Genomic DNA, 22,336 nt, shown 5'->3' with positions numbered 1-22,336 from the left:
ATCATTTCAGACTGAGAGGCGATCCTCCATTAGCTCTATGATCCCTTCCTTGATCGACCCAAAGATAATCGGTGTCTTGTTTGATGCCATGTCGCTCCTGAACGCCCTGAGGCGACCCTCCATCAACTCTATGATCCCTTCCTTAATCGACCCAAAGATAACCGGGTCGCCTCAAGGATACCTCTCATGATCTCTGACGCGATGAACGCGTATAGTCTCTCATCCACTAGCTCGAAACCCAAACATGAACCTGATCCTGACCCTGATCCCGATCCTCCTGCTCCGTGACGCGTAATCATCACCATTCTGAAAAAAAATACATAAATGTCAGGGTCATACATAATCTCAAGAGATCTTACACACTCTACAAGTTCCTTGGTTCTATCTCGGCCCTCCTTGACTCGAGTACAAATCCTCTGCTTTCAATAGCACGGGCCCATACTGCCTTCCAAATCTATCTGTACTTTCCTCAAGGATTGCTTCGATTTCACCAAGTCCCTTCTTCTACTACTGTACTCTTTTCTAATCTTGTCCTAGGCTTACCCTAGGGTAACTCTCCAACCCACTCTCCACCATCAGTTGCGCAAGAAGTTCCTGCTACCTTCACCTAACTAACTCGCGAATACTATTACATAACACTAAGACCAGATAATCCTTCGAATGAGAGGTCCTGCCCTACAACGGTTGGACTCAAACAAGAGCTGTGAAATATGGCTAAACCTAACCTTCTGAAATTATTTAGTCCTTGCAATATGTAGTGTAATGTATTCGTTTACTAGTTAACTAAAGATAGCTAGAACTCCTAGTTAACTAAAGATAAATAATCCTTTGAATGTATTCGGCCGGTCGCACGCATCACACACCATGTTCTTTCTCAAAACCTTTTCACTTTAACTTTTAGAAAAACCATTTTTGTGAAAAATCTTTCAAATCCTCGATTTAAGTCCAGACACCCCCGAAGGTGTGTCCGAATCCCTCAAACCAAGGCTTTGATACCAACTTATAACAACCCAAATTTCAAGGCCAAAAATTTCGTTTTTAATTAAGTAACTTATAAAATCGTTTACTACAAACATTGTTGATATAACATCAATCCATAAAATCATAATAAACATGTCTCAAAATCATATCATCAAATAGTAGTAAAATCAGAGTACAATCCCATGAATCTCAAAGTACGGAATCATGTGTGTATGTGTGATGCGTTGCTACCGCACCGGCTCTTTCGCCTTCGACGAAGAGGTGCCTGAAACAAAACTGAAAACTGTAAGCACGAAGCTTAGTGAGTTCCCCCATCATACCACATACCACATACCACATAACACATAACATACATACTATCGGGAAATTTTGGGGTACCCGACCTACCCTATCCGACCATTATGGGGTGTCGATCTACCCCTGGCCCAATATGATCCAAAACTAAGGCCCAAACCCAAAACAAAAGCCCAACATTATAATGTCCATAAGTCCTTTACTGGCCCAATTTCTAATTTGAGCCCAAACCTAATAGTCCACGAGGCCCAATTACCAAAAATTCCCTAAGACCCAATCCATGGCCCAATTTTCCAATTTGGGATCAAAACCATAATGGGCCTCCAAAAATAAATATCAACCCCAAAACCTGATAGCCCAACAGGGCCTAAAACACAAAGTCCAAATCCATAAAATCCATAAAGGCCCATGAATGGCCCAATTTTCCAAATTGGGCCCACGCTCCTTATTAGGCCTTCACCACAGATCCAATCTTTCACTTAGTCCAGAACACAACCATTATGATGGTCCATTAAGGCCCACGAATCTAGGCCCCAAACAGATGGTCCAAACCCGAAGCCCACAGTCTGAAACCCAACCTGGCTGAGTACGCAGGGCGTACTCAGCAGTATGCTGTGCGTACTTACTTAATGGCTTGTAAGTTGCGCGTACTGGCTTGTACGCCCATCGTACTACCCTCTAGCCTCACTTCTGCCATTAAGCACTTAATGCTTTAAGTCATAAGTCCAAACCACAGATCTGAGTCCCACATAATGTCTAAACCCATAAAGTCACTGACTTGGTGACTTTGCATGCCCCTAATAAGACCAAATATCATTCTACTTTCATGGAAATGGCTCAAACTCCAACATAGATGGTCTTAAACTCTAAAGGTACCAACTTTATGGATCTTGAACCTCAGAAACACAAAGAGGGGCAATGAAATCAAGACCACTAGATCTCATACTTGGGACCAAAATGAAAAAAACTCACAATTGGTAGATCTAGGAGATGAATGATCAAGTTCAAAGCTTTATACCTTCATCAAGCTGAGAATGAGTCCCAAAAGCCAGATCCATAAGCTCCTCCTTGATTCCCATCTTTGCATCAAACTTCATTTTCTTGAAAATGGATCAAACACTCTAAAAAATGGACTCCATAAGCTCAAAATGCCACCATGAATGATATAAGACAATTTTTAGGGTTTAGAGGGGTGGAGGCTGAAGATATTAGGGTTAGGTTATGGGATAAGGAGTTTAAATAGGGTCCAAGACCTTAAAATAGGGTTCTGATCTGACTGGCGTACGCCCGACATACTCTGGGGAACATTCACGATCCTCCTGGTCAATATGCCCAGCATACTCCAAGGTACGCCCAGTGTACTACCTTCTTTGCTAGTACGCCCCGCGTACACTTTGTGTATGCTCTGTTTACTCGGTTAAGCCGGAAAACCATGAAACTTCCGAAGGCCATAACTTCTTCATTATAAGACCGATTCCAACGATCCTTATATCAACGGAAAGGTGTTGAGAAGCCCTACACTCCTAACAAATCAAAACTTCTTAAGACTTTCCAAACAAAAATACATTTTCCACAAAAGCCCAAATTGCCACTTTACCAAAATACCCCTAGGCTCCAAAACACGAACCGAACACCCAGATCACTTCTAATACATCACTCGCACCAAAATGGGCCTAGATCTTACCTTACCAAGAGCCATAATCCTTATAATGACCGACCTTCGAGCCACAACCTTAGACTAGGAGTCAATTCGGAACAGAGCGTTACAAAATCTCCCCCACTTGAATTAGACTTCGTCCTCGAAGTCTGTTGCTGCTGCTGGAAATAACTCGAGGTAGTGCTCCCTCATCTCATCCTCTGGCTCCCAAGTCCATTACGAGCCCTTGCGGTGTTGCCACTGCACCTTCACCAGCTCTAATTCCTTGTTCCTTAGTGCCTTCGTCTTGCTATCTAGAATGGTTATCGGTCGCTCGATGTAGTTCAGGCTGTCATTTACCTGAATATCCTCAAGAGGCACCACTGCAGAGTCATCTACCAAGCACTTCCATAGCTGGGAGACGTGGAAAGTATTGTGAATCTGGCTAAGCTCGGCTGGCATATCCAGCCTATACGCCACCTTACCCACCCGGGCTGCAACTCTGAAAGGGCCAATGTACCTGGGGCCCAACTTGCCTCGTTTCCTAAATCGGACGACACCTTTCCAAGGTGACACCTTCAGGAGGACCATATCTCCAACCTGGAACTCCAGGTCTGAACGACGCTTGTCGGCATAACTTTTTTTCCGACTCTGAGCAGTCTGAAGCCTGCTCCGAACCTGCTGAATCCTCTTCGTCATCTTGAGCACCACTTTGGTCCTCCCCATGACACTCTTCCCTACCTCGCCCCAGCATATCAGGGTCCTGCACTTCCTCCCGTACAACATCGCGAAGGGAGGATGGTTAATACTCGCGTGGTAGCTATTATTATAGGAAAACTCTACCAAGGGAAGGTAGGTATCCCAACTACCACCGAAGTCCAAAACGCATGCCAGCAACATATCCTCAAATGTTTGGATGGTCCGCTCGCTCTGACCATCCGTCTGCGGGTGGCAGGCAGTGCTAAAGTGTAGACGAGTACCCAACTCGTCGTGAAATTTCTTCCAGAATCTGGAAGTAAACTGTACGTCTCTATCAGAAATCACAGAGACTGGCACTCTGTGTCGGGCCACAACCTCCCAAATGTAGATGTCGACCAGCTTCTCGGCCGATATGCTCTCCTGGATCGGTATGAAATGGGCACTCTTGGTCAACCGATCCATGATGACCCATATCGAATCCACTCCCCGTGCGGTCCTGGGCAGCTTGGTGATGAAATCCATAGTAATATCTTCCCATTTCCACATGGGGATGTCCAACGGTTGTGTCTTGATGGGAGGCCTCTGGTGCTCTTCCTTGACCTTCCTACATGTCAGGCATCTGTCGACGTACCAAGCTACATTCCGTTTCATGTAGGGCCACAAGTAATCAGGACGAAGATCTATGTACATCTTTGCCGCCCTGGGATGAATAGAAAACCTGGATTTGTGCGCCTCCTCCATCAGCACCTGGCGTACACCTCCATACTACGGGACCCACACCCTATGGTGTAGTGTCAACAACCCACGACTATCATAGTCGAAGGAGGAAACTTGCCCCACAATACGCTTGCTCTTCCGATGTTCCTCCTTCATCGCCTCCTACTGGGCCTCTCGAATCTGCTCCAACAGTGGAGTTACTATTGTCATCCTCAGGCAAATATCTCTGATCGGGGCAGCCTTGCGGCTAAGAGCATCGGCCACCACATTGGCATTCCCCGAGTAGTAGAGGATCTCACAATCGTAATCCTTCACCACATCTAGCCACCGACGTTGCTTCATGTTCAAATTCGGCAGATCAATGAGGTACCTAAAACTCTTGTGATCCGTGTAAATGGTACAACGGACCCCATAGCGGTAATGTCACCAAATATTGAGGGCAAAGATGACCGCCCCCAAGTCCAGATCATGCGTCGGGTAGTTTGCCTCATGAGGCTTCAGCTGCCTCGACGCGTAGGCGATGACGTGCCCTCTCTACATCAGTACTGCGCCCAACCCTGAACTGGACGCATCGCAGTACACTACAAAATCCTCCATGCTCTCTGGCAGGGCGAGGATCAGCGCCTCACATAGCCTCTGTCTCAAAGTATCGAACGTTGTCTGCTGCTCAGGCCCCCAACGAAATACAACGGCTTTCTTCGTCAGCTGAGTCAAGGGTACGACTATCTTGGAGAAATCCTGAATGAATCTCCGGTAATAGCCCGCCACTCCCAGGAAACTTCGAATCTCAGATGGAGACTTCGGAACCTCCCATCTCATCACGGTCTCCACCTTGGCCGGATCAACCAAAATCCCGTTCTGGTTTACAAGGTTCCCAAGAAACCGCACCTTGCGCAACCAGAACTCACACTTGGAGAACTTGGCGTATAGGCACTCTCTCCCCAAGGTATCCAAAACCTCTCGCAGATGCTCCTTATGTTGCTCATGCATCTTGGAGTAAAGCAAGATATCATCAATGAAAACTATCACAGACCGATCCAGCATCGGTCTGCATACGCGGTTCATGAGATCCATTAATGCGGCAGGAGCATTGGTAAGCCCGAAGGGCATCACCACGAACTCGTAGTGGCCATAGTGAGTCCGAAAAGCAGTCTTCTATACATCCTCATCTCCAACCCTCGTCTAATGGTAGCCTGACCGCAAGTCTATCTTGGAAAACCAAGAACTCGTAGTGGCCATAGTGAGTCCGAAGAAGTCATTAATCCTCGGTAGTGGGTAACGGTTCTTCACCGTTACCTTGTTCAGCTCCCGATAGTCTATACACATCCGATGCAACCCGTCCTTCTTCTTTACAAACAAGATCGGGGATCCCCAAGGCGAACTACTCGGCCTGATCAATCCCTTGTCTAGCCGCTCCTGCAGCTGTGTAGACAACTCCTGCATCTCGGGAGGAGCCAACCGATATGGTGCCTTGACTATCAGAGCCGCACTAGGGACTATGTCGATCCTGAACCCTAAATGTCTATCCGGAGGTATCCCAGGAAGCTCCTCTGGGAATACATCTGCGTACTCTCGCACCACCGGTACATCGCTCACCGTCGCCTTACCCGCCTCCTGGGTATCCATGACATATGCGACATACCCTGCGCAACCCTGCTGGAGGTAGCGCCTAGCCCTCGCCGCTGAACATAAAGTTGGTCCGTGATGTGGCCTCTCGCCCTGAATCACTAACTCTCCCCCACTTGGGGTCCTGACCCAGACCAACTGTTGCACGCTGTCGATCACCACCCCTTGGGGCTCAACCAATCCATGCCTATAATAACCTTGTTCCCATGCAACGAAATAGAAAACCAGGTCTACCAAGTAGCGCTCCTCATACAACCTCAGAACATAATCTCTAAAAACCTCTGATGCTCGCACTGAGCAGTCGTCAGCAATCTCGACCTCTAGAGGGCAATCCAACATGCCTGAAGGCACATGGAACCTCTTGCTAAGTGCAAGGGAGATGAATGATCGGGTAGCACCCGAATCAAACAAACACTTGAACTAGAATACCGTTCACATGGAACGATCCTAAACAAAACACATAATATGGCACATAAATATCATAAGCAACATATAATAAGAGCTAGGGGAAGAGAACATACCCGTCACCACATTGGGTGCGGCGTGTGCCTCCTAGGTAGTCAACCGGAAGGCTCGGCTCCTCATCACTGGGACCTCTGACTTGCCTTGTTGGCCGTCTGTAAGCCGCAGGGTCGCTGGAGCTGGCGCTGCTACTGGCGCTGCTGCTGTTGTCAACCTCTGGCAATTGGACCTTTTGTGGCCTCGGTGGTTGAAGTGGAAACACAACAACTCTGATGTCTGAATAGTGGGAGCAGGGGCGGTACAATCCCTGTTGAAGTGCCCCGTATTGCCGAACTTGTAGCAGCCCGATAATCCCAATCTACAAGCTCCCTCATGCGGCCTGCCACATTTCCTGCAGCGGATCTGGCCCGGCAGGCCCTTTGGCCTAGTGTCAGATCCCTTGGGTTTCTTCCCCGAAGCCCCAGTCACCTGTCTCTCTTCCGCCTTCCTCTTCCGGATGTGCTCCAAGTCAATCTCCCTCTCCCTCGCTCTGGCAATCATAGAATCCAGAGTCGGGCATGCTGAGTAGCTGACATGCTCCCGAATATCAGCCCTCAACATCTCATGATAGAGGGTTTTCCGCATCTCCTCATTCCTCGCATACTGGGGCACCAACAACGTCCTCTCCTGGAACTTGGCGGTAATCTCCGCCACTGTCTCAGTCGTCTGCCTCAAGCTGCTGAAGCTCCACAGCTCGCACAAACTCAGCCTAGACCGAGTCACAAAATCCGACCAATTCACAGCCTCAATGGCTGAGTCTCCTATAGATTCACCAACTGACTCCCACCAACCCCTGGTTCTGTCTCTCAAACAACCTGCAACATACCAAACCTTCGACTCCTCAGGGCAGAAGCTCATCAGCTGAGCAGACTCTATGTCTGCAATCCATCTCCTAGCCACGATGGGGTCTTTCACCCCATGGAAATCCGGTGCACCACTTCTCCTGAAGTACTTGAAGGACAGTGTGCACGACCCTGACTGGCTAGACGCCATGTCGCTCCTGAACTCCTAGAGGCGATCCTCCATCAACTCTATGATCCCTTCCTTGATCGACCCAAAGATAACCGAGGTCGCCTTACGGATACCTCTTGTGATCTATGACGCGATGAACTCACGTAGTCTCTCATCCACTGGCTCGGAACCCGAACCCAAACCTGATCCTGAACCTGATCCCAATCCTCCTGCTCTGTGACGCATAATCATCACCATTCTGAAACAAAATACATAAATGTCAGGGTCATACATAATCTCGAGAGATCTTACACACTCTACAAGTTCCTTGGTTCTATCTCGTCCCTCCTTGATTCGAGTACGGATCCTTTGCTTTCAATAGTACAGGCCCATACTACCTTCCACATCTATCCGTACTTTCCTCAAGGATTGCTTCGATTTCACCAAGTCCCTTCTTCTACTATTGTACTCTTTGCTAATCTCGTCCTAGGCTTACCCTAGGGTAACTCTCCAACCCACTCTCTGCCATTAGCTGTGTAAGAAGTTCCTGCTACTTTCACCTAACTAACTCGCGAATACTATTATATATTACTAAGACCAGATAATCCCTCGAATGGGAGTTCCTTCCCTACAACGGTTGGACTCAAACAAGAGATGTGAAATATGGCTAAACCTAACCTTCTGAAATTATTTAGTCCTCGCAATATGTAATGTAATGTATTCGTTTACTAGTTAACTAAAGATAGCTAGAACTCCTAGTAGCACAAAGCAAGCAGCATTCGGGCATTCAATAACCCAAATCAAGCATATTCTATCGAGGCTATCTTGCAGCTCAATAAGCATATATAACAGGCATATCAGGCATCTTCCTAGATCCTTAGCCTAATCTAGCATGCATTTCTCATATACATATAGCAGGCATAAAAAGCATCCTTCCTAAATCCTTAGCCCTAATCTAGCATGCAGTTCTCATAATCATAGTATATCATTACACAAATTTATGGGTCTCTTGGGGAAAACTTACTTGAGCTCGGTCGGTCGCACGCATAACACACCTTGTTATTTCTCAAAACCTTTTCACTTTAACTTTTAGAAAAACCATTTTTTTGGTTAAAAATCTTTCAAATCCTCGATTTGAGTCTAGATACCCCCGAACGTGTGTCTGAATCCCTCAAACCAAGGCTCTGATACCAACTTATAACAACCTAATTTTCAAGGCCAAAATTTTTTTTTTTAATTAACTTATAAAATCGTTTACCACAAACATTGTCGATATCACATCAATCCATAAAATCATAATAAACATGTCTCAAAATCATATCATCAAATAGTAGTAAAATCAGAGTATAACCCCATGAATCTCAAAGTGCGGAATCCTGTGTGTATGTGTGATGCGCTGCTACCGCACCGGTTCCTTCCCCTTCGACGAAGAGGTACCTGAAACAAAACTGAAAACTATAAGCACGAAGCTTAGTGAGTTCCCCTATCATACCACATACCACATAACACATAAGATACATACTGTCGGGGCAATTCTGGGGTGCCCGACCTACCCTATCCGACCATTATGGGGTGTCACCTACCCTGTCAAGCAGTTCTGGGGTGCTGACCTACCCATGTCAAGCTGTTCTTGGGTGCTAACCTACCCTTCGGTCCTAACAACCGAACTTAAGGACTATTCCCCTCCTACTACCACTATCACATATAACATATCATGGTAGCACATAAACATACAACAAACCAGACAATTATCACAAAGAAAATCATCTCAGCTATAATCAACTACTAGTGGGCCGACCTTTGTGCCTTAGACCTACCTCTATTGGAAGGTAACTCACCATGTAAAACTGCCTGTCGAATCTCACGGAAAGTAGTCTCTAACAGCTGCTCCGATGACTTCCGGCTATTATAATCATACTAACACTCAATCAGAGTATATAACATTATTTAGGGTAAAATGACCATTTTACCCCTTGGTCCAATTGGAACATTCATAAGTCCCAATTCTAGCTTATTAAGCCCAGCCCTCCTATGGCCCATCAAAGGATCCTTAAGGGCCCACTAATTGCCCAATTTCCGAATTAGGCCTAAGCCCCCATATGGGCCCAAAAAGTTCCAAGTCCAAATATAATAATTCCAAAGGCTCCATTCATGGCCCAATAGGCCCAATACTCTAGTTCCAGATTCCCAAGTCCAAAATTATACTTCATAGTGGGCCACGGGGCCCAAAAGTCCAGGCCCGGTCCCTTAAGTCCCAAAAGCCCAATATATCCACTCTACATGCGTACGTGCGACGTACCCGGCACGTGCGCCCAACGTACGCTGACCTTGACCAAAACGGGGAGTTGACCAAGTACGCGCGGTGTACCAGGGAGTACGCCCATCGTAATGACCAGCTTCCTAGGGACTTTATGCATGACTTAATCCAGTAAGCCCTTACGACCAAACTGCAGATCCAGGACCTTTAATATCTCCTAAACCATAAAGTCACAAACTTTATGTGCTTGCATGCATGGTTGGGGTCAAAACATGATTTTGGTTCATTTAACAATCTTCAAGACCAACTAGCACTTGCATGGTTGTGGCTTCACCATCAAGGTTCGATTTTTATGACCTTAGGTGCCTATAAGAGTGTTGGATTAGATGTCTAAGCCCATAACTATTATTGGTATGTACTCGACCCGAGAGTAGCACGTTCCATTTGGGTTGCATATCATCAGGACAATTTGCTAGGATGGATTCTTGAGAGAAGGTTATATATATATATATATATATATATATATATATATATGATTTATTAATATATTACAAGCTATAATATATTCATATGAAATCATATGTTTTAATTAGTATTGATCGAGAATTAATTTCGTGATCAAAAGAGACTAATTAAATCTATGGGGACTAATTATGGTAATTAGTGATTTTTATGTATGTTGGGCTTATGATCCATGTTGGACTAAGTTTATGTATGGATACATAAAGAGTTGGGCCACATGAACCATGGATCATAAAACCCATGGGTATGGGTTTTGATTAACCCATGACCTTTGGAATCCCACATATAAATATGTTACTTCATAGAAAAAATTACCACTAATGTATTCTTGGAGGATATGCACGGTTTGGTGAGGCTAGGATTCTCTCTCAAGTTCCACCTTTGTCCATGATGTGTTGTGATTCTATTTGAGGCGTCCACACTATTAGGGTTAAGCTTTTAAATGCCAAATTCATCAAGTTCTACAAGCTACACAAAGAGGTAAAATTCTAACTATTATTTTATGTAGTTTATATCATTTGTATTCTAGTTGTAGGCTTAAAGCTTTGGAACCAATATTGCATGTATAATTAGAGAAAACATACATCCAAAGCTTTTAGGGTTGTATGTGCACCATAGGATGTTGTAATATACTAAAACCCAATAGTGGTATTAGAGCCATGGGTTATTTTCTATTATACTTGATGCTACATGTTTTTCCAAGGTTGAAATTCTACCATTTTTGCATCTGATTGCTCACCATGACGTGACAGTCCTTACCACGACGTGGTGATGCACCTTTATGCATAATTTCGGGTTTTTTTTGCTTGCTATTGGATGAGGATCATTACCTAAACTATTTTTTTGAACTTAGAAATCTGTTTTCCAAGAGGGTAATGTTCATGCTTGTCCAAATAAAATATCATTGTCATAATTTCTAGATTTGTATTAGTTTATATGTTTATGCTAATTTCTTGAAGATTGATGATATGAATTATTTTTCTCTTATGAGTTAGTTCAGATTGATAGAAAAATTATGTGATAATTGTTTTCAATCCAAATTGATCTAAAAGTTGTTTGATGTGTGTAAATGCACTTGTTTTATTCCTACTTTTTATTAATAAATTTAACACACAAAGGCAGTGAACCTGTCTTTTAGTGGTATAGTTGAGTAAGTAGGGTATCAAACTCAGGGAACGGAAAATTAAGCTAATGGCTAATTTTAACTAAGAAATTAATGAAAGTAAAAGGTTTTTCTTCTAGTTTTACAATACTAGAAACTTAAGCACACCATAAAATACTTAATTAACTAAGTACTAAAGCAAACAACTAATTCACCAAATTTGATAAAGATCTTTCTATTTAGGTTCAACCAATTCACTCCTATGGTTATTTTATATTTATGATAGATTAATTGTTATTGGCTACCAATTATAGTGATTAGGTTCATGTTCATTACTCCTAACCCTTAGACAATTAATTAATTCAAGCAGTGCTCAAGTGTTTAAACTAATTAATACGCTAGATTAATAATTTGGATTAAATAAGATTTGTAGTGGTTAATCAATTTAGTGGTTCAATTAACCTCTTGTTTGATGGTTTCTCAAACAAGCTCACACATTAATCTAACTATTGTCTCATTAATCTTAGTTTCATAATCATTATTCCTAAGCATATGATTTAGTGTTCACATAGACATATGAGGTTAACAACTAAGAGATGTTCATGCAGCTTAACTGTCTTCCAATTAACAGAAAATAATTGTGATTAATGCATAAGGTTCTTTAACAAACTTAATTTAATAGATCACCAATAAACAATTAACCAAAAACTAAGAATTAAACCATAGGAGTTCCTTGGTATTCCCCAAACAGAAACCAAAAACGTATTTAGCTCATAGTTGCAGTAAAAACAAACACAAAAACAAGTTTAGCTAGATTAAACATACTCAATTCCTAAAGCTAAGTGGAATGATTAACCTAGTTGATTTAATTCTTCAAAAGGTTGAAGATTAGAGTTCCTCAGCGTCTTCAAGGGTTCTCAATCACAGTTGGATCTTCAAAAAACGCCAAAAAAGTAGTCCCATCGGATAAAGGCTCACTTTTTATAGCTATCTCAAAACAGGGTGTACTCGGCGAGTAGCAGACCCAACTCGCCGAGTAGAATCGTAGTTATCCATCTTAAATCAGGAGTCGTGGCTATCTTCTGGAATATTCTGATGGACGCGCCGAGTAGGCTCGTGTACTCGCCGAGTAGATAAGCTTTTGTCCCTCAATCTTCATTCTTTGGTCTCTAATTGCTTTCCCTTTGTTCCCTTTCACTCCCAAGCATGTCTTTTGGACTGAAAACAAAATTTAAACAATATTAAGTACCTTTTGTCCATATTATTCACATAGTTAGTTAAAAATGAATAAAAATGTATGCTAAATAATTAACTAACTATGCACATATCAAAATACCCCACACTTGACTTTTGCTTGCCCCCAAGCAAAACTAAATTTTAAACATATTAGAATCACATATGACAATTCCAATCAAACCCAGCCATTATGCCAAGACCGCAATGCATGCATTTGTGTCTAAAATTGTCCTAAGTACCCCCATACTCCAAATACTCACAATCCTCATAAACATTCACCCACTCACCCCGAACTATGCTCATTTTATGCAACCCTCCGAATCCATCCGCAGAAAACCTCTTACCCTCAAGGTATTTTTAATTGAGCAACCCAAGCATACATAATCTAGAATTACAACATTTCGATACCACTATGGAGCTCTTTTGAATTCTTCACTTCCTTGATAATTTGATCTTTGATCTCTTTGAATTCACCACCTTTATTGTTTGATTTTTGGTATCTTCAACTTTTTGAATTTCTTGGAATTTTTGATCTTTGAACTTCATACTTTAACTTTGATGCTCTAAAAAAATTCTTCAACTTTTCTTGCAATTCTTTTTTTACATGTACCTCACTTTTTTCACTTAATAAACCTACATGCTTAAGCAAGGGCGCTCAACTTCAACCTTTATTGGCTAACGATAATAATTTTCCTGGATACATTTCAGGTTTAGGCTGCTAAACATATTGCATCCCTCAGGCTGAGCGGGGTCGTGTTTTTGTCCCATAATTTCACTGGAATAAGGAAGCCACAAATGCACTAGAACGTGTATAGGCTCAACTAAACATTTGGGTTTTCATGCAATCATCAACACAATTCTAACATGTAATCCTAATTTGCTTTTACCAAAATTTTCTAAATTAAGTCCCTAAGTAATATTTTTGGTATGCAACAATTTTTTTTTAATTAGCCTAAATTAAGATTCTAAATTTTCTAATATGTGACCAACCCCCTACCCCACACTTATTTTATGCAATGCTCTCATTGCATATTATGCAAATAATAAAAATGCAACTATATAGATAGGGAATTGGAAGAAACTCCCCTGGGGTAGCAGTCGATAGGTTGATACTCTCTTCTTCAGCTCCTTCTTCTCTTGACTTTAGCCATGGGACCAGCTCATCCATGGCTTGGGTGTCATGTGTCTCGTGTGGTTGATGGCTCGAAAATTCACGGAGCAAGCTTCTTAGAAAATCTCCATTGACAATTCTTGACAAAAAGAGGATAAATGCTGCAGTGAAAGTGCTCAAAGCAGTTCTGGAAATCGAAGACTGCAGATCTACTCGGCGAGTAGCTATGTGGACTCGGCGAGTATCTCTTGACTTGGTACTATATCGTGTAATATCCCATGTACTCGCCGAGTAGAGTTTGTGCACTCGACGAGTAGGCGCTGCGTTGCCAAAACTGATCCAGCTAATATTCCTTTCGACCCAGTTTTTGAACTTGAAAATTTCACTGTCCCTCACTCTAATTCCTTCAGCAGCAACACTCTCCATTACTCTCGACTCTCACGGACGCAATCCTAAGGACAAGACTCCATACTTTTCTTGAAAACCTCTCATTCCTTACTTGACCCTCACAAGTTAGTATGCTTCCTAATCTTCTATCCCTGAAAAATAAACAACTAAAAGTGAAAGTAATAACCATTCCAACAAAAATAAAAATCATCCAAGTGTTTGAAAATTGTTCAAAACATAACAAAACATCATAAACACACAAAACATAAAAGAAAACTTCTTCATTCTTCATCTTCCATGTCAGCTCCTCCCGCGCCACTTCCTCCTTCTCCATCGCTTCTCCTCATTCTCTCGTCCCAACTCATAATGTATGGATATCCGAGTCCGATTCTTGGAGTAATGTTCATCTGTTGGAAGAGGTATTCAAAAGATTGATTGTTATAATTCACCCCTCGTCCAATGTCGTCCAAGTAGCATCGGTACTCCAATTGGTTCCATCCATCATTGTCCTCCTCCACCGGAATAACCGGTGGGTCTTCTCGTACCCACTCACTACGTTGTCGGACCCACCTTCCCGGCTCCTCGAGAATTGTCGGCTCGTCTTCATGCGGAATGGAGAATGAATCACCAAATTTCTCAACTATCCGCGGCCTCCTATATAGTGCAGTGTTGAATGGTGGAAGGTGGATAACTGTGAGTGCCCTAGCTTGTTGCAAATCTAGGACCCCAAACGACTTTGCCAGCCTAGTAACAAACATGCCTCCATTGATTTTTGAGTTGACTTTTTCCTTAACCGCCCCTTCAGCAAGGAATTTGGCAATGCAATAGGGGAGATTGCAGAAAGCGTCGAGAGTAATAATACTCCATAGATAGAAAATATCAAGGGTTGGGACCTTGTCCCAATCCTTCCGCATGTTGATGGTGCTAGCCATGAAGCGGTGAATGAGACGGTGGATTGGCGAGCGAATGTGGCCTTCCTGAGCGGTGGAAGGGATATACACCCGGTTAGCGATCGTGTTCCACCATGTAGAGGCCACCACTGCCTTGGGGAGTTCCTTATGGCAATTTTCCAGGAAAGTTTCAAAGTCTTCAGACATCATCGTGCTCTGGTCATAAATACCCAGTCTCCAAGAAAACTCAGCAATGCTGCATTGTCGCAACTCCCCGCCCAAAGAAAAAGAAATTGTGTTGGGGTTGTAATACTCACTACCACCTCGGAATGAGATGGTAGCAAAGAATTCCCAACACAGGTCAGCATATACAGGCTCTTGTATCTTGAATAGTTGTAACCAGCCATCACATGTGATGGTGGTATACCCCAAACTGCACTCCTTGACCAAGTAAGGTGTAAGCTCCTCCTCCAATCCCACATTTCCCAACCACCCCCAGTCAACTGCGTTTGGCAAATGGATTTCCTTTTGTTTGAGCGCCTCTAATCGGTTTTTGGCCCTAGTTTGTGATGACTTGGAAGTGATTTGTTGGAATGAAAGCCATGGGATATCACTTTGGCTCCCTCCACGAGAAGACTGCCCCCTTCTGGCCATTATACCTGCATAAAAACATCAAAAACACGCAAACAAACAATACCCAGTAATTAAAAACAAAGAAATGGGGTCTGAATAGTCATCTACTCGCCGAGTACACAACCTACTCGGCGAGTAGGATGAACTTCGGGACTGTTCGGTGCCGGACCTCTATAGACTGTCCAAAAATCCAAATTCATCACAGGGGTTTGTTTTAATGAGTTATCTAACCATAAATCCAAAATAAATTCCTCCTAACATTACCTAATTCATGGCTAAATTAAAACCCTAGAATTTGAGGAAACCCCCAAATCCGAAATTAAGCAAAATAGGGGCAAATCTATGATAAAGATTGAACCTTTGATGAGTTTAAAGTGTAAAGATGTTACCTTTTTCTTTGAATGATGAAGATTAAGTGGAAAATCGAAGAGAATCGGAAGAAATCGCAGGCTGCTTGAGAGATCATTGTGCACGGCGAGTATGGGGGTCAAATGGGTGAAAACCCTCATTTTTACAGATTTATATCTCATCCGTGTAAAATGGCTACTCGTCGAGTAGAAAGGTTCTACTCGCCGAGTATAAATGCCGTTACGCGTTTTATTGGGCTACTCGGGCAGGTACTCGCTGAGTATACGTGCCTACTCGGCGAGTAAACCTTGCAGATTGAAAAAAAATGTGAAAATTTTGAAAAATTAATGTATTTTAAGCCATCCACCCCACACTCTAGGCATTGCTTGCCCTCAAGCAGTTATGTTCTTAAAAGTAGATGAAGAAAAGAAAAAAATAAAGAAAAGGAAAGAAAATGCAAACTTGAGACTCGGGTTGCCTCCCGAGAAGCGCTTCTTTTTAGGGAGTCATTAGCTGGACTCCTCCCCTTCTACGTGGTTGCAATCCCTTCCAGCAGCAACAACTCTTCCATTCCTTCATTCCGGGGGACTCCTTCTTCATGCTTTTTGACCCTATGCCCATTGACCTTGAAAGGCGTGCCATCTCTTGACAACAGCTCTATAGCACCATGTGGAAACACCGTCTTCACTAGAAAAGGACCATCCCATCTTGACTTGAGTTTTCCCGAGAAAAGCTTTAGTCGTGAATTGAAGATCAACACTTTTTGGCCTTCATGAATTTCTTTATCTTTAATCCTTTTGCCATGCCACATCTTGGTCTTCTCTTTATAAAGCCATGAACTAGAGTATGCATCATTCCTCAGCTCCTCAAGAGCATTCATTTGCATCAACCGGTTGCTCTTTAGTTCCTCCATGTTGAAGTTACACCTCTTTAAAGCCCAAAATGCCTTATGCTCTAGTTCCACCGGCAAATGGAATTGCTTTCCATAAACTAACCTATATGGTGTAGTACCAATAGGTGTTTTGAAAGCTGTACGAAAAGCCCAAAGTGCATCATCTAGCTTATCCGACCATTCCTTGCGATTGCTCCCCACCGATTTCTCCAAAATTCGCTTTAAAGCTCGATTTGTCACTTCGGTTTGTCCACTAGTTTGTGGATGGTACGATGTGGAAAACTTATGGGTTACCCCATATTTCTTTAACACCTTTTCCAATTGGTCATTGGCAAAATGTGTGCCTCGGTCACTTATAAGGGTTTCGGGACTCCAAATCGTGAAAATAATTTCTTTAAAAACTGCACCACCACCCGACCGTCATTTGTTGGTAACGCTTGTGCCTCCGCCCATTTGGATACATAATCCACCGCCACTAATATGTATTTGTTTCCTTTAGACATGGGAAATGGTCCCATGAAGTCGATTCCCCACACATCAAACACCTCGCACACTTGGATACTATGTTGTGGCATTTCATTTCGAGATGAAATGTTTCCCACTCTTTGACAAGCATCACATTCTTTGACAAATTGGGCTGCATCTTTAAAAATTGTGGGCTAATAGAACCCAATGTCAAAGATCTTCTTTGCAGTGTAGTGTGCTCCATGATGTCCACCCGTGGGTCCGCTATGACAATGCTCTAATATTTTCTGGCTTTCCTTACCGAATACGCATCTTCGTATGATCCCATCCGCACAGCTCCGGAAGAGGTATGGCTTGTCCCAAAAGTAATATTTTAATTTAGAAAAGAATTTCTTCTTTTGTTGACTGCTAAAATCTTTCGAGATGTATTTTGTAGCTAAATAATTAGCTATATCTGCGAACCATGGCTCTTCTCCCACGGTCACCATAATGTACTCGTCTGGGAAGTCGTCTCCAACTTTATCTTCTTGCAATTGCGGGTTCTCAAGCCTTGACAAGTGGTCAGCTACTACATTCTCCATTCCCTTCTTGTCTCGTATCTCTATGTCGAACTCTTGAAGAAGTAGCACCCATCGTATCAGTCTTGGCTTGGCATCCTATTTTGCAAACAAATACTTGATAGCCGAGTGGTCAGTAAAAACAGTAGTTTTGGATAAAACCAAGTAAGCGCAGAATTTGTCAAAGGCATACACCACAGCTAATAATTCCTTTTCAGTGGTGGTGTAATTCTCTTGGGATGGATTTAGAGTCTTGCTAGCATAATATATGGGTCGAAAGTGCTTATCAACCCTTTGACCAAGGACAACTCCTAATGCAAAGTCACTAGCATTCCACATAATCTTAAAGGGTAAGTTCCAATTCGGTGCAACAATGATCGGGGCATTAGTTAATTTTTCCTTTAAACATTCAAATGCCTCAAAACATTCTTTAGTAAAAGTAAATGGTGCATCTTTTAGTAGTAATTGTGTTAGAGGTCTAGTTATTTTAGAAAAATATTTTATGAAACGGCGGTAAAAACCCGTGTGTCCTAGAAAACTTCTAATGCCCTTCACATTAGTTGGTGGAGGTAATTTGGCAATGGTGTCAATCTTTGCCCGATCCACTTCAATTCCCATTTTGGAAACCTTGTGGCCCAAAACTATACCCTCCTTGACCATAAAGTGACATTTCTCCCAATTGAGGACCAAGTCGGTTTTTTCCACCTAGCAAGCATTAAGTCAAGATTTGTGAGACAATCATGGAAAGAAGATCCAAAAACGGAAAAGTCGTCCATAAAAACTTCCATGAATTTTTCCACCATATCGTGGAATATGGTTGTCATACACCTTTGAAAAGTCGTGGGTGCATTGCATAGCCCAAAAGGCATGCGTCTATTAGCAAAAGTCCCACTTGGGCAAGTGAATGTGGTCTTTTCTTGGTTCATTGGGTCTATGGGTATTTGAAAATAACTCGAGAATCCATCTAGAAAGCAATAGTAGCTATGGCCCGATAGTATTTCTAACATTTGATCAATAAAAGGTAAGGGAAAATGGTCTTTACGAGTGGCATCGTTTAGCTTTCGATAATCGATGCACACTCTCCAACCGGTTACCGTTCGTGTCGGAATTAGCTCGTTCTTTTCGTTGGTTATGACCGTCATCCCTCCTTTCTTGGGCACCACTTGGACCGGACTCACCCACGGACTGTCGGAAATGGAATAGATAATTCCCGCATCTAAGAGTTTGACCACTTCCTTCTTGACTACTTCTTGCATGTTTGGGTTTAACCTTCTTTGGTGTTGTACAACTGGCTTTCCTCTTTCTTCCAGATTGATCTTGTAGGAGCAATAAGATGGGCTTATTCCCTTGATGTCAGTGATGCTCCATGCTATGGCCCGCTTCCGCTTCTTCAATACTTGCACGAGCTCTTCTTTTTCAGAATTGGACAGGTCATCGGCTATGATTATAGGCTTTTGGTTGCCTTCTTCAAGGAAAGCATACTCGGTGAGTTTATGGCTGTATTCACAACTTCTACCTTGTTTAAAGAGGAACTCGGTGAGTAGATCGGTCCTACTCGGCGAGTAGGACTGTCAGTTTGCTTCACCAATTCTTCATAATCTGCTTCTTCCAGCAGTCTTTCAATTTCCATTAAGTCTTTTTCTGGATCAAATTCTTCATCATCAATTGTGAACTTGCTGGAATCTTCAGTTATGCATTCCTCCAATAACTCGTCAAGCATATCAATTGAGAATGTCGTGTCGTCACTATTCCTTGAATACTTCATAGCTTGATCTACCCCAAATGTGACTGAATCTTCTCCTACCCGCAAGGTGAGCTTCGAGTCCCTCATGTCTACTATAGCACTTGCTGTGTTGAGGAAGGGCCTTCCAAGGATGATGGACACTTGTGGATCCGCCTCCATGTCTAGGATGATAAAATTAGCGGGAAAAACAAATTTGTCCACTTTGACTAGTATGTCTTCGCATATGCCTCTTGGGAAGGTGACTGTCTTGTTTGCCAAGTGAATTGCCATGCGAATTGGCCTAGGTTCCGGGAGACCCAGCTTCTTAAAGAATGATTATGGCATTAGGTTCACACTTGTTCCCGAATCGGCTAAGGCATGAATGGTGGCCAAGTTGCCAAATTGGCAAGGTAAAGTCAAACTCCCCGGATCACCTTTCTTCTTTGGTAGCTTATTTAGCATAGCAGCTGAGCAGTTTTCATTGAGTACTACCTTCTTCACTTCTTCCATCTTCCTTCTATTAGTGAGAAGTTCTTTAAGGAACTTTGCATATTTGGGCATTTGCATGACGGCTTCAATGAAGGGTATGTTGATTTGAAGAGTCTTGATATGATCTAGAAACTTCTGATACTCCTCTTCCTGCTTCTCCTTCTTAGCTCGGGTTGGGTATGACATTAGAGGCTGGTAAAGCTTTTCAGGGACCTGATTGTTGGGATTTGATGGTGTACTCGCCGAGTCCATACGTGGTACTCGGAGAGTAGGGCTGTTAGATTGTATGTTTTGTTGTTCTGCTTGCTTTTCTGCCTCCTCCTTCTGTGATTCCTTGGATGAATCAGTCTGAATAGGTTCCAGGGGAGTGATTATCTTCCCACTTCTTATTGTAACTATGTTTATGTGCGCGCCTCGTGGGTTATTTTTAGTTTTGCTAGGAAGTTCGCCCGGTGACCTTTGGTTGATTTGTTGAGCAAGTTGCCCAAGCTGCGTTTCTATATTGTGGATAGATGCTTGCTGGTTCCTAAGCATGGTCCTTGTTTCTTGAATTGCAGCATCATGATCACTATGTCTTTTTTCTGAAGCAGCTACAAATTTGGTGAGCATCTCTTCCAAGCTTGGCTTCCTCTCTTGCACTGGCTCCTCCTTTTGGTAGAATCCTCTCCCTTTTTGCCTAAACCTTTCCTCCTTGGCTTTCTTGTACTCTTCATAAGGGAGCCACTCTTTCTTTTGTTTGCGCCAGTCTTCATCATATCGGTCTCCACTTGAGTAACACACTTGCACCTTCTTGTTGCCATTCTCATCTAAGTCACAGTCTCTAGTGAGGTGAGGCCCATTGCAGTTTTCACAACCCACCCGAATAGCATGGATCGTTTGATAGATTTTATCCATCCTCTTATCCTTGGTTTTAAACATAGCCATGACTGTGGATAAGTCTTCAGTAGCTGCATAAGCGGCTCCCCTAGTGACATCATGTCTAGGGTTATGGTATTCTCTAGAGTGTTTAGAGAATTCTTCAATCAATTCTTTGATCACTGGGGGCGGCTTCTTTGTGAGCGGGCCTTGCGAGTCTAGTAACTGCCTGGTTGTGACATTGACTCCATCATAGAAGATGGAGACTTCTTTCTGGCTATTTAGGTCATGGTGTGGGCAGTTTCTTAGTAAGCTCTTGTACCTCTCCCATGCTTCATATAGCGACTCTCCAGCTTGTTGTTCAAAGTTAGCAATAGCCTTCTTCAACTTGGCTATCTTGGAAGGTGGGCAAAAGTGATCAATGCATTCTTCTTTCATCTTGGCCCAAGTGGTGACTGATCCGGGGGGAAGTGACTTGAGCCACTCTTTTGCAGCACCTTTGAATGTCACCGGAAGCATACGAAGTAGCTGAGTCTCGCGGGGCACATTTGGAACATTGAAGTAATCAACTACATCATTGACTTCGTCCAAATGCTTGTAGGCATCTTCATGATCTTTTCCATAAAAAGGTATTTCTTTAAGTAAAGCTAGGATATGAACCTTTAGGACGAAAGTATCAATCGCGGGAATTACGGGTTGCACAAGTCCCGGGCGATGTTGTCGCGCATCCTCTTCTTCCATTCTCCCATGGGGATTTCATCAATTTTAGCCATTGTGATAGCTAACTCTTCCTCGGAATCGGTTTCGTGCTCGTATGTAGGCTCCTCTTCTTCCTCGGTCTCGTACTCAATATCTTCCTTAACCGGTTCGTCGATTACTAAAGAAGCGTTGGATGCTCCTGATTTGCTGCTCTTCTTTTTCCCAAAAACAGTCTTCAAATTGGACAAAGGTGACTTCTTTGGTGTACTCGAGCTCTCCACGTCCTTTCCTTTGTTCCTTTTCAATGCGGATTCGGGATCTTCAAACGGGGGTACCAGCGGGGTGTTTCATCCTCTGGTCATGAAAGTCCTGAAATAAACAAGATAAAAACGTAAAAAGAACAAAAAATTGTACTAAAAAAATAGAAAATTAATCTGCCAAATACACTTGTACTCGCTGAGTAGGTGCGACTGCACTCGGCGAGTATCAGTGTAATTTTGAAGAAATTTTAGACTGAATTTTAAAACTAAAACAGATGCTAAATCCTAATTTCTAACTACTAAGTTGCAATAAATTAACTTTGGGCCAGTAAACTCACACAAAGGATCGAAAAAATTAGGAATTAGATAAATTATTTAGAACCGTTCCCCGGCAACGGCGCCAAAAACTTGATGTGTGTAAATGCACTTGTTTTATTCCTACTTTTTATTAATAAATTTAACACACAAAGGCAGTGAACCTGTCTTTTAGTGGTATAGTTGAGTA

General features: G+C 42.8%; 1 non-coding gene across 1 annotated transcript; it reads left to right on the top strand.

The window, feature by feature from the left end:
* Positions 1 to 21,155: 21,155 nt before the first annotated feature.
* Positions 21,156 to 21,262, top strand: LOC145091119 (small nucleolar RNA R71). The gene has a single exon (XR_013702007.1). It is a non-coding gene; the product is annotated as a small nucleolar RNA R71 (small nucleolar RNA).
* Positions 21,263 to 22,336: the final 1,074 nt, after the last annotated feature.

Source organism: Lactuca serriola, chromosome 2, assembly GCF_051521515.1.
Source record: "Lactuca serriola cultivar US96UC23 chromosome 2, Lser_US96UC23_V15, whole genome shotgun sequence".
Taxonomy (NCBI): Eukaryota; Viridiplantae; Streptophyta; class Magnoliopsida; order Asterales; family Asteraceae; genus Lactuca; species Lactuca serriola.
The sequence above is the reverse complement of the archived record's forward strand: the minus strand, read 5'-3'. Positions and strand labels throughout refer to the sequence as shown.